Source organism: Schistocerca serialis, chromosome 3 (genome assembly GCF_023864345.2).
Source record: "Schistocerca serialis cubense isolate TAMUIC-IGC-003099 chromosome 3, iqSchSeri2.2, whole genome shotgun sequence".
Classification (NCBI taxonomy): Eukaryota; Metazoa; Arthropoda; class Insecta; order Orthoptera; family Acrididae; genus Schistocerca; species Schistocerca serialis.
The window spans coordinates 372150881-372164886 of record NC_064640.1 but is presented as its reverse complement, the minus strand read 5'-3'; positions in this window follow the sequence as shown (position 1 = coordinate 372164886).

Sequence of the window (14006 nt, the reverse complement as noted above, 5' to 3'; positions counted from 1 at the left end):
GCCCGTACACATCTTCACAACCGTCGTCCACACATGTCTTCTATGGCCCGTAGTTGACCACAGTTGCTTCGGCACCAATTTTGGATAGCGCCATTTTGCTAAAATGGGACGCGAACAGTTTACAAACTTCGCCACTTCGGAAATGCTTCCACCCTTGGCCCGGAAGCCAATGACCATGCCATTTTAGAAGTCAGATAAATCGCTCCGTCTAAGCATCACGACAACGACTGCACTATTGTCCGCGCCCTCACGAAACCTTCTATATACCTCCACTGTTAGTGCTGCCGCCTGCATCTGTGAGTGGGTTTTGCACGTTGACGTCGAGTACAGGCGGTGGTCACAATAATGTGATTGGAGAGTGTAGTATAGAAGGATTTACGTAGCAGCTCTCGCAGATACGTGCGATTCATAGCATTTAGGAAGAGCTGCCGCCTTTCTTATGATATCCTGAGCTTTTCAGTTGGAATCTATATTTAACTGCAATTAACTGTAACTTATTGCCATCATTCCTGGTCTTGATTCCCTACGATACAGCTGAAGTCACGAACTGTAACAATGCCTCTTTGAAGGACTCTCCGTTGTGAAATTCGCAAATGAACAGAAGAAGAACTGAAACTATGGTAGTAGGTCATAAACGATATCCAAGTAGATTTTGAGATTGACGTGTTATTTCTGAAAACACATTAAAACGTAATAATTTAACAGTATGGTAATAAAATTCAAACATAGGGATGCAAAGCTTCGTGATCTAAGTTCAGTTCATATAGAATATATGCTAAGAAGAGTAAAAATATCATGTACATACATCCAGCGACACTTGCTTGGCAATCAGTTTAGGTCGCAACATAATTGCTGTTGCGGTTTATTTTTTTCGTACAGGGAGTTTGGATCGCCTCACCTGCTGCGTCACACTTTCCCACGCGATGGTCGATATGGGATTATTTCATTTGTCATCATGGCGATGAATGGATGGAGGCATCAAGTTTTAAAGTGGCAATTATGGCCAGATTATGCGTTAACGTTGTGGTCGGGGCTATGTTAGTCTTTTGTCTAATCGGAAGACAACACAAATGTTAGTATGTTAACAAACAAATTTACAGTTAAAAATAAAAAATAGAACCCACTGACGATAGCACAAAAGTGCTGAAACATGTATGGGTGAAACAAAAGAAAAAAGGTGTCTTGCATAAGGCGGAACTTCTCATCCCATTTTCATTTCGCTCTGAAAATTCATCCCATTTTCATTTCACGCGTCTGGACATTCATCACCTTTGTTTTCCAAATTCTGCTAGGAGCAGCTTAAGACACATCCTGACTGTTAGCTTCCACGTGGCCTCCTCAAACACTTGTTTGGCGGTTTTTCCGCCGTCAAAATCCGGATTGTAATCGACAATTTATCTTGACTGTTTATCAGTTAAGGCTGCATTATACCTGACTCCGTCTCACACTCCGCTTTACTATATAGTCTCCTAAGTTTTGGTTCCTGCTATCGTCCTTTGTGGACACCGAGTAAGGTGGCGCAGTGCTTATCACACTGGACTCGCATTCGTGAGGACCACGGTTCAAACCCGCGTACGGCCGTCCCGATTTAGGTTTTCCATGATTTACCCAAATCGCTTCAGGCGAACGCCAAGGTGGTTCTTTTCAAAGGGCATGGCCAGTTTCCTTTCCCATCCTTCCCTAATCCGAGCTTGTGCTCCGTCTCTAAGAACTTTGTTGTCGACGGGACGTAAAAAACACTAATCTCCTCCTCCTCCTCCTTTGTGGACGGACGACTTTGTTCTCGAATAAAGGTTGATTCGCAGCAGAATCTTTGTGGTGTGTAATCATATACTGCGCTCTTATCGTTACTGGATGGAGGTATGAAGTTTTAAAGTCGCAATTATGGCCAGGTTATGCGTTAACGTTGTGGTCGAGGCTATATTAGTCTTTTGTCTAATCCGAAGACAACTCACTGGTTGAACGCATCTACGGAGGCCTGCTGAATGGCGATGACTCCGAACTATTTATTCCGTTCTCAATATCAGTTGAGGTATGTGATACATATTACTCGGTCGACTTTCCCCCTTATATGACTTAAATTGCGACCTTCTGCCGTAATAGGACTCCGAACTGAAACGTGTAGCATGTGATGTGTAATACAACTATGTCGGTGCGTGAGAAGCAGAGTGTTATAATCGATTTTCGAATTCGATGAGTTCGTCCACATATGGAGCATCCTCTCCTTCAGCATGCCAGTGCCAGACCACACACGAGTGCTGCGACATCTGCAACAATCAGACGCCTTCTTCGCCATCTTCCATACAGTCCCGACATGGCCCCATCCGATTTTCATCTGTTTCCAAAAGTAAAAGAACACTTTCGTGCCGGCCGCTGTGGCCGAGTGGTTCTAGGCGCTTCAGTCTGGAACCGCGCGACCGCTACTGCCGCATGTTCGAATCCTGCCTCGGGCGTGAATATGTGTGATGTCCTTAGGTTGGTTAGGTTTACGTAGTTCTAAGTTCTAGGGGACTGATGACCTCAAATGTTAAGTCCCATAGTGCTCAGAGCCATTTGAACCTTTTGAACACTTTCGAGTATTTCACTTTGATAGCGTTGAAGTGGCGCAACCAGAGGTGAGGTTGAGTTTCCGTCAACAAAATCAAACATTCTGCAGGGTCAGTATCAACAAACTGGTGTCGCGTTGAGAGAAATGTCTTTATCGCCTGGGTGACTTTGTTGAGAAATAAATATGCAGATATGAAGAATAAATATGTAAAACATTAATAAAATTTGTTTTGTTTAAAAAGTTTTAAGAGTTTCCACACAAAAAATTCGGAGGCATTTCTCTTCATCACGCCATCTTAATTATGTTTTCCGCGCCCTTCACCGAGAATTATGCGAGTACTTTCAGTGCCTCATTCGTTAATTTAATGAGAATTACGTAGACGAGATCCATCGCTTGACCTGAATCGCTTTCGTACGCTGAGCTACACCATGTCTGATATTATTTTACTTACTATCCAGAATGTTCTGGCTCCAGTAGAGATTGTTAAATATGTTTATTTCCTTCATGCTCCACTTCTGTATTTTGAGGGAATCATCGATTATGAGACTCTCCCTTCCATAGCCAAGCGAATACCTCATCCTCTCGGTGTCTTCTTATTGAACCGATTTTTCATATCTCACCTAAACAGTTCTTGAAGAACGAATGTATGGTGTGTTAAAAGAATGCTGGGTACAAGTCGCCCCTTTTCCTGTACATGGAGAATCCACACTTTTTCAAGATATTTATCATTTTTTGGGTGATTTAGGTGTGATAACGTGTCCTTGAAGCTCGAGAGACAGAAAGAAGGAAGAAAGGAAGGAAGACTGGAGTTTAGTGTTCCAGAGACGTAGTCATTAGAGACGGAATTGGCTGTCGAGGTACTTGTTGACTCGTTAATTGGCCTTCGTTGCGTCTTAGCTAATTTTCTACTCATCAAGGCATTCCTTTTCTCTCGGTCAGCTCGAGTGCGATTCTGACCTTTAATTGCGTTAGTAGTACAGTTATGTAACTGTAACAGTCATCCATTCGTTGTCTGGTACCGGGAATCACCTCAACACTTTTTCTGCGGTGATCGTGGAGTATCAATTTGGTTAGGCACGTTACAACGTAGGGAAATAGAGATCAATATTAAAATAAAGGTATAAACAATTCATATATGTGCTGTTTTACAAGATGCAATACACTGTACTGTCTGTGATAATGATATTTATTCTGCTACCACTTTCGGTCTTAAACCATCTTCAACAGCAGAAAACTTATTGCAGATTTAACACGTGTCATATGTGCTTTGACATAAGTTACTTCTGAAAACCATAATTGCCAATATAAATGGGAAATCGTAGCAAGATTACAATACGACGGCTCACTCACATTTTTACATACCGTTACAAAGGACAACTGTGCTCAACCTAGTACCTTGTTATATTTATGTTACTGCCTACATCTACCTACTTCTGCATCTACCTCTGTACTCCGCAAGCCACCTTACGGTGTGTAGCGGAAGTTACATCGTGTTCCGCTGTCACTTTCGTCCTTTTCTGTGTCAGTGAACAATAAACCACGTCGTGATGCTACCACTGGGGCTGGAAGAGCATCTTCGCGAAGATCTCGCGCTTTCTAAACGAGCCCGTACCGGTAAGCTCTCCTTTTCTTTGGACCTTCTCCGATTCCTGTATCAGTCCCCTACTTGGTAAGGACCCCACACTGAGCATCGATACTGAAGTATCAGTCGAACGATGGTTTCCCCAGGTGCTTCCTTCCTGGGTAGACTACACTTCTTGATAATTCAACCAATAACTCTCAGTCTGGCATAGGCTTTTACGACGATTTGTTTTGTGTCGCCATTTTACTTTACGTCGTTACATACACAAGTTATAGTTCTAGATTCCTAATGAATGTATTATTTCCAAATGTGTACAGCATGTTTGTTTTAACTTAACTAAATATGTCTGAAAGAACGTAGGTAACAAAAAAAGCGTTCTAGGTGAAAAGCTAATATTAGTAAAAGGGACATCAGTTTGTGCTACAGTTGGCCATTTCCTAAGCACCCCTCCCGCTCGCGCGGGATCCAATTTATATTTTCATATGTATACCTACTATTTTTGTTGCATATTCAGATTCTGCACCAAAATAAGGTAAGATTCATTCAGACCATTGTTTTCTATTCGTGGTAGATGGCGCTATAGTCAACAAGTATCAAGTGTGCCTGTTTTTGAAATTAAGAACCGACACTTATGAATTATTACTGTTTTTCGATATTTGTTCGCTCTTGGTTACAACAGGCTTCTTTATTTTTTACTAAAAATCTGATTAAAAACGGGCATGTCAGTTTGTCACTAACAGCAGTGTTTACTCGTAAAATTTCAGTTGCTTTGAAATTTTGGGTTATCACTGGAAACAGGAAAAGCGATCAGTGCTATTTTCAAAACAATGCCTACGGTTATAAACTAGCAACGAACACATGACGTAAGAGTCGGTACAGCATTGCTGAGATAATGGTGTACCTGTTGCCGTGTAGACGGTAGGGGTGTACTTGCAATGTGCAAGACTTGATCCCACTTGATCTTTGTGGTGGTTTCTCGGTGTCGTCCTTGGTCATCGGTTGTATTGCACTGAGCTGCCATTCCTAGGCTGGAAGTTTTTTTACGAAGTGTGGTGACAATGGCGTACAACGCTTCATTAGCTTTAATAGATTAAAAATAGGGGGAGGCACAACAAATTTGCGACACCATATTAGGTGAAAACATTCCAAATGTCCTTTGGAAAAGAAGGTAAATTTGACTGATATACCTTCTATTTTATTGATGTACTATAAACTTGGGGTAAAAACAGAACCCTTTATTTTGCTGTTGCTTCAGGGTTAAAAATAGAAAAACTGATAGCAACCAAAAGTGGAGCTTTAGCAAAGTCATCAGCTTGTGACGTTTCGCTCTCGCAGTCCGAGTGCACGTCTACCTCATCTGCCCTATCATTGCTGCCACAGCTTTAACCTCATACCGAGATCTCGTACTCCTTCACTTTCATGAAAATTTTTCACTCTTTGTTCAAAGGTTACGTTTATGACTGGAAATAAAAGCAAATAAAAACTGAAAATCGGCTATTTCGAAAACCGGTTATTCTGAGCGGCTTTAACATGCAGGTTAAAATGGAGACGAAAAGAACCGGTGCAACCGAAAACCGGTTGCCTCAGCGAAAAGCTCACCGTCCCTTGCTGCAATGTCTGCTGGGAAGTTTCTGATGTCAAGCCCCATTCCTCATTCTCCCAGATACGCCTATGATATTTTTTATTCCCAGAAGTGAAGTCAGTCGTTAAAGGGCAACATTTTGCAATATTTCAGGACATCCATGCAATTATAACAAGTGATTTTGTTGGTACATCAGAAGATGAGTTCCAGAGATGCTACCAACAGTGTTATCACTGATGGAGTTATTGTGTGCAGGCAGAAGGGAGTTAGTTTGGATGTGATACGAGTGTAGTTGATTAAATATAAAAAATGGTGATTTTCCTAACCAGTCTCATTACTTTATTGATGCAACTCGTATTTCACAATCCCTAGTATAGGCTTTTAGGGGTTGCAAAGGGAACTTCGTAGAGAAATGTTTGACGGAGAACTCATTTCTGGAAATGTATTGTTTCGACGTAAAACAAGTTTGAAAATCGGGTGAGTTTCAAACCTCACACCTCTTGGTATGCACACAGTGCAAACAATAGCTCCGACATTGTTTCGGGTACTTGTGATCAAGTTCTGTTCTACATAATAATGGATATCCTCTTCAAAGGCAGAGTATGGTGCATTTGTGGAAAACAGCAGTCAGTTCTCCTGTGTGTGAACGTACTACTTTCTCGCAGCTGTTATTGTACTCTTTGTCCAGGCCTTGAAGGCCTATGCAATCTCGACCAGCTGCTGTCTCATCATCTGTCTTGCGGCATCATGCTTACTCGATATGGAGGGGCACTTTGTCAGCATACTGCTCTTCTGGCCGTTTCGCTCAGTTTCCAGGTTATGGAGCCACTACTTCTCATTCAGGTAGCTTTTCAATTGGCATCACGAGGCTGGGTGCACCGCATATCAGTTCTCCCACCGACGAAAACTCCTTGGCTATACCAGGAATCGAACTAGAGTCCTTCACATGGCAGCCATCAATGCTGACCACTTTTTTTCTTTTTTCTTTCGATCTGTTCTTCCATTCTTATGTCGTTAGTGGATCTTTGCGGATGTTGTATGGCATCTTTCAAATTCTATCGATGAGCACTTCACTCACTTCTATTTATCACAGAAGGTAGCCAGTTCCCTGACCAAACATCTCGAGGAACCGCACCACAAACACTCAGCTACGGAGGCGTAGTTCGCCGTTGTAGTTGGACGAAAATGGTATGTGACAGGGACTGACGACGAAGTCCTCTTCTCAGTTTTTGTGTGTACTGTGATGCAGGAAATATGGAAGTGATGCAATATTCAAACTTATTTTATATCTAAACTGAGAATTTTCAGTCAGGGGCTCCTTATAAAAACGTTACCTACTTAGTCCCATTTACAACTCCCAGAAGCCCGTAATAGCAACTGTGAAACACCCTTTTTATTTCGTAATAGTACTATAAGATTCCTTGGGAAATAATAATTTTACGCCCGAAGATTTCTCTTCGTTAAGAACGGCATTCTGTGTTCTATTTGTTAGAAACTCTTCAACAGACCCACAAAGATATTCTAACATTTTGTAGGCTCACATTATATTCAGTAGATGACAGAGTAGAACTGTATCCAACATATTCCAAAAGTCCAACAACCCAACTTCTGTCTAGGTGCCAATGTCAAGTCTCGAGGCGAACATATCGAACTGGGTTTCACAACATCATTAGAGAAATGTACGTTCATTCCTATAGAGGAACTTTCCAGTCATCGGAAACATCATACAATACAAACGTAAAACATCTTCAGAAGTTTCAAAAGATACTGATGCCAGTAATACTGGCCTCTGTTCTATCATCTTTCTTGTAAACGAGAATGGCAATAAATAAGCTGTTGCCAGATTCCCCCTTCCCCCACCCACCGTGATGTCATCAATGATGCCATCATTAACATCATGTGTTGTTGCCAGACGTTCTCAAATAGACCAAATGTCCTATATAGAAACTGGCAGGAAATTCAAAAAATGGCGGGAAATTCAAAATTTGGCACGAAATTCAAAATAGGCCAGTTGTGCTACAGGCTTTAACTCACTCCTACGATCTCACTTTGGAAGTAGGGCTGTTGTCCGAAGTATAAATTAGAGGGAAACCAAGATAGTGTAGTGTCCTGTTGAAATCCAAAATGGCGATCTGAGATGGCTGACCAGGAATATTGGCACACCTCAGTGAAGTCAGAGACAAAGATGGCGATCTAACATTGTTCACCAGGGATACTGCAACAGTCTGCTTTGTTGCCAGATCTCTTGGGTTTTCCTCAGCCTTCTTGCCAGTCTGAATCCACATAGGGTGTTATTCACAGCCAGAACAAAACGTGGTTGTTTTCCCTGTAGGTGCAGTCCTGTCTGTTAGACAAATGATGTTTTACTCCTGCCAGTGTGAGCATGTGACTATGTGAACATGCTTCTCACCCTAGCTGTGGCGGTTCTGACACCAAAAACATTGTTGCCAGATTCCCCCTTCTCCCACCCACCGTGATGTCATCAATGATGCCATCATTAACATCATGTGTTGTTGCCAGACGTCCTCAAATAGACCAAATGTCCTATATACAAACTGTCTGTTTATAGTGGTCAGGTCACTTATAGAATTCAGTATAGCCACTGAGTTTTCCCCTCTCTGATGTCAAACATACAGCTTCTCCTAAATTAATGTCCAGTTTCCCTTAATTTGGATTTGTCCATTATGGCTATGCTGGGAAATAATAGGGATATTTATATCCTTATTTAAACAAACATCAGACCGGAGTAAAGGCCCTCCATGTCCCACATGACTGTCACCCCTGGTTTCCGCCAGCGAATGTGCCCAGGCCACCCCAGGCCAGGCAGCCACTAACGTGCGTGCACTGCTTCCACGGAGAGTATGACGGGTTCGTGACTCTAGCGTCAGCCACAGCGGTCGTCACGTTGACAGTAACTGGTCTGCACTCGAACTCCTGAAACCGTCACGTCACTGTAGTGCCGCCACTGCTACCACTTCCACATGCAAAAGCCGATGCCACACGCTGAAGCGTAAGCCTGATTACAAGTTTGCATTTCAGACTGCTCCACCCAAAACTCCACTATGCAGACTGTTGCAAGAACCCAGCGCAGCGATGGCTGCTATCCCACCCAGCCCCCCCCCCCCCCCCCCCAACCAACACTCATCAGCAGCTACAACTGATGGTCCCTGAGCCCTACTCCTCCATATACAGTGTGCCTTGCACAAGCATGAAGCTTCAGAGTACAGCCCAACCATGTGAATGATTATGATCTCCAATGAGACCAGACTTGTTGTATTCTATTCACAGCTGAGACAAAAGATGTTTTTTCCCTGGCATGTCCGTAAACGTAGAGGTTGTTTTTCATAATGAGGTCAAAGGAAGTTTGTTTACTCTTACAGGTCGAAGGCTGCCTTTTAGATAGTGAAGTAAAACTCCTGGCTTACGCAGATGATATAGTGTTGCTCAGTGAAACTAAAGAAGAACTGAAACACATGTACAGATATCTCAGGTACAGTGCCAGCAAAATGGGGCTTTTGACTGACCAAGAGAAAACAGAATATATGGAAATAGGTCGAGTCATAAAACCAAATAGTTACTTTGAAATTGACCAACATTCTAAATTCAGAAAAGTTCTGCAGTTTAAATACCTTGGATCACGTTTCAACAGTAAAAATATCATAACAATGGATATAAACGAAAGAATAGTCTTAGAGTCAAGATGTCTGTACTCACTAAGCAATGCACTCAAAAGTAAAGCTTTGTCAATCACCACAAAGATGAAGATATACAACACCATCATCTGCCCCGTAGCACTGTACGGTTCAGAAAGCTGGACACTTACAAAGAATGGAAGAGAAAAACTGAATGTTTCCGAAAGAAAAGTAATGAGAAAAATATTGGGATCTATGTTGGAGAATGACGTATAGAGAATTCGAAAGAACAAAGAAATTTATCAGCTAATGAAGCAACCCACTATCATCCAGAAATTAAAAAGTAGGAGACTGCGATGGGCTGGACATGTGGCTAGAATGGAAAACAACAGAATCACCAAAAACAGCATCTGAAGTAACTCTCCAGGCAACAAGACCATCGGACCGACCTCGTGCCAGGTGGAAAGATGACATAGAGAAGGACATCGCAGTATTAGGGATTTCCGCAGGGTGGAGAGAGACTGCGAGAGATAGGAGGCGGTGGAAGCAGATAGTTGATGCAGCGCATGGTCTACAGGGCCTGTGATCGCTGAGGTGAAGAAGAGAAGAAGTGATTTCCTCCTGCCAGCTGAAGATTGTGGTTTTCTCTCATTCTGTACACCATTATAAGTCGAAAATATACATGGAATTGATGCTATTTATAGCCAAGGCGAAGGATGTAAGCGTAAACCAGCTGGCTAATTCCAAGAACCGACTAAGGATTTGTTTCACCCTACAGGTAGTGGCTAGTCTGCTATAAACACCGAAGTGCCAAAGAAACTGGTATAGGCACTTGTATTCAGATACAGAGATATATAAGACAACAAGTTCAAATGGTTGAAATGGCTCTGAGCACTATGGGACTTAACATCTGGGGTCATCAGTCCCCTAGAACTTAGAACTAATTAAACCTAACTAACCTAAGGACATCACACACATCCATGCCCGAGGCAGGATTCGAACCTGCGACCGTAGCAGTCGCGCGGCTCCGAACTGAGCGCCTAGAACCGCGAGACCACTGCGGCCGGTTAAGACAACAAGTGTCTGGCGCAGTTGTTAGATCGGTTACTGCTGTTACAATGGTAGGTTATCAAGATTTAAGTAAGTTTGAACGTGGTGTTACAGTCGGCGCAAGGGCGATGAGACGCAGCATCTCCGAGGTAGCGATGAAGTGGCAATTTTCCCGTACTACCATTTCACGAGTGTACCATGAATATATGGAATCCAGTAAAAAATCAAATCTCCGACATCGCTGCGGCCGGAAAAGGATCCTGCAAAAACGGGACAACAACGACTGAAGAGAATCGTTCAGCGTGACAGATGCGCGACCCTTCCGCAAATTGCTGCAGATTTCAACGCTGGCCCATCAACAAGTGTCAGCGTGCGAACCATTCAACGAAACACCATCGATATGGGCTTTCGGAGTCGAAGGCCCATTAGTGTATCCTTGATGACGGCACGACACAAAGCTTTACGCCTCGCCTGGGCCCGTATGTTGCCTGGTCGGACAAATCTCGTTTCATATGGCATTGAGTGGATGGACGTGTACAGGTATGGAGACAACCTCGCGAATCCATGGACTCTGCATGTCAGCAGGGGACTGTTCAAGCTGGTGGAGGCTCTGTAATGGTGGAGTTATATGGGACTCCTGACAGGTCTAGATACGATCCTTCCAAGTAACAGGTGTCACCCTTTCATATGAATCAGTTGCATAACTGTTCGGATTTACTGTTCCAGTTTTAAGGCACCATACGATAAGCTTGTCAATACGAAAAAAGCGTATGGGGCCTGAAGATAGCAATACTGATTTGCCGAAACTGGTAACATTTGATATATAAAATAAAATAACCCAATATATACGGCTGTTGGCAAAGTTTTTTTGGAGTCGAGAAATACATACCAACCGATGTCTCCTGGCCATAATGGACCGACAGAGACTGTACTATTGAAAGGCTGGTCTCCGCCTCCTTAGACTGCTATAAGCATTCTATATCTCCAAGAGAAAAGACGCGCGAAGAACACTCCGTTCTGATTGGTCAGTTTTCTTTAAGGCCAATAGAAAAACATTATTCTCCGGCGTTAGTCCGCGCTTTTCATGACTAACCAATCAAGAATTGACACGTTTTCGAACTACTTTTTCCCGAAGTAAATATTTAACATTCTGATATTTTTTTATACTTTACGCTATTAACTATTTTAATTTGCACTCGAATTAGCTTTCGTTTTACCATAAACCTACTTAACATGTAACGATACAAAATTCCCCGTCCTCTGCACTCCCACTGTCTTAAAGCTTTCTCACACTAGTTCGTACAGCACTCTTCAGTACAACAACAGTCTACATATTTATTTTAGACCACATTCACGCATCGTTCACACTACTAAAAGCATATACAAAACTTTACAAACATAAATACAGAAAAAAAGCCTATAAGAAATAAACAGAACAATTCACAAAAACATTCTGTTGACCTGTTTCTTAAATGCCTCTGTGCACTATTGGACGCTGGTGGTCACAATTCTTAACTACTTTATAGTTCTTTCTGTGTAGTCCTGTCTGCTACAGTCCTCCAGCAGATGAAAAGTAGAACTACGTTCTCGACTGAACACGCTTCAGACCATCTGTCACCTATGCACGCATAAGTCATTCTCCCGATACATAGGCTCTAGACAGGAGCCATATAAGGCGCCGTGCCTCACATTTGCCTACCAAAATCGCCAGGAGGGAGGTAAAAAAGGAGTGTAGCTCACGATGGGCAAATATCTATATTTCATTTGTCAAGCATTTGAGAATGAGAGCACTTAGTGACTTACAACAAACTTTATGCATCATTTCAAATCTTTACAAAACTTTTTCGCACTGCCAGCAAAATGATGAAAGGAGCAAAGTTTATAGCTTACTACATTCTCGCTGTTTATACAGTAATACTGCCACACCACGCATCACGTTTTAACTGATTACTTCTTTACTGCTAATCGTATACGTAAAACATCTTACAGACAGTATTCATGTACGGCATGCCACTGAACGTACTTGAAAAATTTTATCATTGTACGACACATAGTACAGGAGAAATGACATCATAAACACTGTGATGGATGCAAAACTGCCAGATAATGAATGGCTTTCAATTTATTACTTCTTTACTATTAATTCTATTTAGAACACATTTCACAGAGAGAGCAACATATACCATTGAATGTACCAGCAAAATTATGTCATTCTACGACTGATAGTTTAGAAGCTACGTCGTCATAAACATTGAGGAGCATAAAAACGAAATTGCAGAGCGATATTCGCTACAGATGCAGGTGAAATATGTGTACAAATACGTTTTACATGTTCATACAGGGTGAAACTGCAAGTAAAAATCTCCTCCTAAACCCCTGGATCGATTTCTACCAATTTTGGTATACATATTACTCACTTTCTGGAAATAAATACTGTGGGGTAAAGAATATCAACACTCTATTGGGTTTGGGAGACGGACTGAGAAGAAATGGTTCAAATGGCTCTCAACACTATGGGACTAAATATCTGAGGTCATCAGTACCCTAGAACTTAGAACTACTTAAACCTAACTAACCTAAGAACATCACACACATCCATGCCCGAGGCAGGATTCGAACCTGCGACCGTAGCAGTCCCGCGGTTCCAGACTGAAGCGCCTAGAACCTCTCGGCCACACCGGCCGGCGGCTGAGAAGAGGTGGAGGAGGTGAAGAGATAGAGGGGTGAGAAAGAGGACACGGACAGGTGAGAGGAAGAGGCTGACATAATGACAGGGAAGGAGGGGACTGACAGAGAGAGGGCAGAGGGAGACGAACAGAGAGAGGTCGAGGAGGAGATAGACAAAGAGAGGATCGAGGAGGAGATAGGTAAAGAGGGTGTTGAGGTCGAGATGGAGAGGGTAGAGGAGAAGAGTAAAAGAGAGGGTGGAGGGGGAGATGGACAAAGGGAGGAGGGAGGAGAAGAGGACAGAGAGGAGGGAGGAGGAGATGGATAGAGTGAGGAGGAGGAGAAGATGTACAAAGAGAGGGGAGAGTACGAGGTGGACCAAGATGGGGGAAGAGGCGGTGGACATGGAGAGAGGAAAGGAGGAGATAGATGGAGAGAGGGGAAGGAGAAGACAAACAGAGAGAGAGAGGTTAAGGAGAAGATGGACAGAGAGATGGAGGAGGAGTAGATGAACTAACAGAAGACTGGAATAAATGCATCCCCAGGCAGCACCAGGTACTTAACTAAAAATAAGAAATGAATGTTTTGGTGTGGTAATCAAAGAATACATTGATTGAAACTCAGTCAGCGACTATAGAAGCTCGGAGATGATAATCACATATAAATAGCCTTCCTGTCAGATAATCAACCACCTAGAAAGTAAACAAAGATGTTTGGTGGATGTAATGTAATTGGTTTGATCATAATTGCTGTAGCACGTCCATTCCACAGATTCAACACAATCTTCTATCTCAGGAAATACTCTGAAATTGGGTTCTCCCCCACATATACACTCTAAGACAAAAAATAGGCGCTCTACGAAGGAATTATCCAAAGTGGACAGAAATCGGTAGATGTGATGTACATGTACAGACAAACTAAGGCTAAAATTCCCGAAAAAATTAG